The following is a 4,157-nucleotide window of genomic DNA, read 5'->3' as shown; positions in this document are numbered from 1 at the left end:
TCTTTGTTACGTCCTTCAATTACAAGAAAAATAGATTATATATAGGCAGCAATAGCTAACTAGCTATTTATGGGCTCAAACCCAAACTACCAATAAAATATGAGTCCAAACTATAAAAGCTCTCTAAGTTCACATGGGCGCTGCCCCCTACAACCCCCGTCGAGGCAGCCCCCCAAACTCCCGCACTTTGTTATTGATGGAGAGTATGAACCACACTCCAACACAAAAGTTAAAAAAAAATTAAAAACCAGAAGAGATGGAGAGTGATTGACAGAGGAGGGATGATCGATATGGGAAAAGGACAGCCCTAAGAGCAGCAGGGTGAAGGTTGGCGGGCCTTGCTGGGGGGTTAATGAACCATAACCGAGCCAAGAGAAGGGCCTCGCCACAAGTAGAGCAAGCAAGGGGCCTGCTGGCCCTCGCCTGTGCAATGATTATGTCTCACTCCCCACATCGAGAGGCGGTGGTCGCCGTCGCCTATATTTTGTCTGAATCTAACTTCACAATTCACTATCTTGATTTGGATTTAGGTTCATCCAATGTTATATATAATATTTTTCCTACAATAGATAAAATATAAGAAATGTAGGGAGTTTTTTAATCCCATATTAACCTATCTTTTCCTGATCATTGTCTTGTCGACCAAACGCAATCTTAATATATCTATGGAGTATAAGTAGAATTGGCATAATTATTTTCGGCTTGAAAAAGGGGCAGGAAGGACGACTAATGATGGCAACTTCACCTGGGCATTAACATAGGACTTTCACACTCGCAACGGAATATTTATTTAAGCCACATGGAATTCCACTGTTGTGCAAGCTCATTATCGTAGCCTCACTACTGAACAAGTTAAGTAAATTACATTGACTCATCGTAGTTTTTCAAATAATTATATTAGTGGCGTAGGAAAACATGTAGTTTTTCAAGCCTATCAACATGGCCAGCTAAAACTGTCCACGAACGATCAGGAGGAGTACATTGCGTAAATTGGTTCACAAATTGAATCATTTATATAAACGGTTTCACGGGTATCATGAATATCAATCCATCACCTTTTATCAATGACATTTGCACTGAATATGGATCAAAATTAGCTGAATATAAATCTTCATATACAAATGATGATCCCACAATCTATGAATTTGCTTTTATTACAACTGATATAAACTGAGGAAAACAGAATGCTTCTGAGAAGCGCACAAGAGATGAAAAAGACTAAACATCTAATCCAATTAGTCTGTCTGAGCAAGACCCATTTTCACTTGCTATTAGAGTGCAAGGAGAGGCTTCATCTAATCCTATACAGCTTGTGTGTAGATTCTTGACGAGATCCTCAATATTCATGCAGAAGTCAACGTCCATCTGCAAGGAAAAAAGGTTATGTTAATGAAAACGAACGATATTAAAGGTTTTCAGACAGAATTGCTGATTCGACATTTTAAACCGAAGTTCCACACTAATTTGAAAATTTCCCTTCCACTTCATCTAGACAAAGATCTCAAATTAATTTAATTGAAACTTTGAACATAGAGTAATTTCCTAATTATGTTGAAATATATGTTTGTATTAGTTTGTAAGTATGTGTTACTTTTGAAAACTTAACCAAAAGTACAAGCTTTCTTGTTTGTAACTCTTAAAAAGAAAAAGGGGGTAGTGACCCAGGTACTTGGATTTACCCGAGCTACGATTGTCATATCTATTATGGAACTCCCAAACGATAATACAATGCTATTGAGAATTGATAGATTCAACTTCTCTATTTCTCTCAGTATCTCAGTCATGCATCCCTTTCGTTTCTCGTAATGGATTCGGAAAAGAACATGTTTATCCAAGACTCTCACTTCGATCTCAGGGAGTTGTTGATCAAATTGGATGAAGGAGTTCTGTTCTAATGAGAACGTGTCATCGTCTGCTTACAATCACAAGTGATTCCATGGTCCTGATTGCAAGCTCTTCCTCAAGTTTCTTGACGCAATGTTGAAGCTGTTTCACGTACTTGATTGCATCACCGAGGATCGATGCTTTGTCCATCTGAAGAAAGACAACACACAAGAAAATTGATTTGAGTATATCATTGTCTGACAGCTACGCCTTTCAAATATGTCAATTTTGATGAACTTGAAACCATTATTCAATTTTGTTGATGATTTATCAAAGGTAAACAAACCTTGTTCATGCTAACTTTAATTTTTTCCTATGGGAGTGAAATGCCTGGTCATAAACCAAAAGATTCGCTCGGAGTGTGACATTGAAGTATAAGCTATTGTAAGCAGGTCAATAATGCATGTAGATTCACATCATTTTAACTTTAATCCTTACTGTAGGAAAGTGAGACTGCTAGCTAACACCTCTTTCCAGTGTAATGAATTGCGATTGGATGAGATGATCTTATGCATGAAATGAAGTGCTGTGCTATTGACTATTTCATTAGCTATGGGGAAAATTGTGTTGTATGATTAGAACTCTTAAATATGATTGTTGCAAATCAGACTTTAGGAAATTCACAACAATCACCGACATTGATATCTCGGACCAAACAATAAGTCACTGTGTGTAATGTCATCTCTATTTCCACAGTGCGATCGTCAGACTTCCTAAGATTGGCACATCTACATTCGATAATGCGACATGTACTCAATGTCAATATGCTTTTGTTTTGACAACTCTAACAGGATGACAAAGATATATATTATTAATAATAGGAGATATTTCCGAGGAAAAACAAAAAGTTTCTCGAAGATTCACCTTTTTAAGGCCAGGAATGATGGCAGAGAGAGCAATGAAGCTCTGGCTAAGCTTCTCACGCCTCTTCCACTCCGAAATCAGGTGTTCTTGTGTATGTATAGTTTGCCTACTCATTGCGCCAACTCTCTTCGTCTCCTTTCGACAATCTTGGATCTCATAAGCGCCTTCACAAATTAATTAAAAGAAAACTCTTACTATCACCATCATAAAGCATAATACCTCAGATCTTATTCTATTAACCTAAACATGTAACAACTTTCAAAGTAAGTACCATAAAACTGTTGCGATTCAGTCGGGAAAGAATCCAAGCCACCAAAAGATATCAACTGGGAACTAGACGATGGTGAGGATATCACCGTTGTCGGGGCTTTGTATATTTCTAGCGAGCAAGAGTTGCTCCATCTCTTGGTCTTTGGCTTCTTCATTGGCCTCTCCATGATTGTCGGAGCAACTTCGACCGGCAGAATCACGAGACCTCGCGTTGTTTCCGGAGCAAATTGTGCACAAGTGGAGTACATTTCTGAAGAGAAAAGGTTGAAGTCGAAATCGTCGAGAGGGAAATCGATGGTGTTCATTATTTGATGATGTTCGTACATATGATGAAGTGGATCTTCTGTTACCTGTGAAATAAAGTAAAAATTGTATCTTTACAAATGCATCCGGCCGACATAAGAACCGATGGGGCTTAAGGAAAATTGAATGCTTACTATCTCAGCGAACAACTCGGGTGATAAGATCTCCATTGAAGCACACTCTGGGGTTCCTAAAAAGTATGTTATTTTTCCTTCTTTTCTTTTTGGAAAATTTTCAATTTGAGGCCTAAAGTGAGCCCATTTTCTCAAAATGGGGTCCCAAGTGCAATCAGTCTCAAAATGGGGTCTCAAGTGCCCAATCAGTCTCAATTTGGTACCTGGATTCGCCGGCCGGCCAAATAGTCACCGGCGGCGAGTTTTTTTACTGTTCCGGTGGCCGGAACAGTAATTTTTTACTTTTTAATTTTTTTTTTGCTTTTTTTTTCTCTTCCCTCCGCCGGCCCCGGCTATGGCCGGCGGAGGCTGCCCTCGCCAGCGTCGGGGAGGGCCGCCCCGGCGAGGGCCGCCCAGCCTTCCCCGACGGCCCTCGCCCGACGCCGCAGGCGAGGGCCACCCTTGCCTCGGCTGGGCCGGCGAGGGCCGACCCTCGCCTGCCCAAGCGACGGTTGCCCTCGCCGACGTTGGGGAAGGCTGGGCGGCCCTCGCCCGACGCCGGCGAGGGCGACCCTCGCTAGATCCGGCGAGGGCACCGCGTCGGCCACACGATCGACACTAGTTAGAGCATGCCTGAGAACCCCGTCCCCAAGCCCGGCTCGGGCAGCTTCGTGGAGAGGTACGGCGAGCTGAGGCGAAAGGTGAGGAAAGAGAGGGAACTGG

At 41.7% G+C, this 4,157-nt stretch overlaps 1 pseudogene; it reads right to left on the bottom strand.

The window, feature by feature from the left end:
• Positions 1 to 1,218: 1,218 nt before the first annotated feature.
• LOC130137410 (transcription factor bHLH19-like) lies at positions 1,219 to 3,491 on the bottom strand (annotated as a pseudogene).
• Between the last annotated feature and the right edge of the window lie 666 nt (positions 3,492 to 4,157).

The sequence above is a fragment of the Syzygium oleosum genome, unplaced genomic scaffold (genome assembly GCF_021117445.2).
Source record: "Syzygium oleosum isolate NSW1041296 unplaced genomic scaffold, Sole_v2.1 Sole_v2.01, whole genome shotgun sequence".
NCBI lineage: Eukaryota > Viridiplantae > Streptophyta > Magnoliopsida > Myrtales > Myrtaceae > Syzygium > Syzygium oleosum.
The sequence above is the reverse complement of the archived record's forward strand: the minus strand, read 5'-3'. Positions and strand labels throughout refer to the sequence as shown.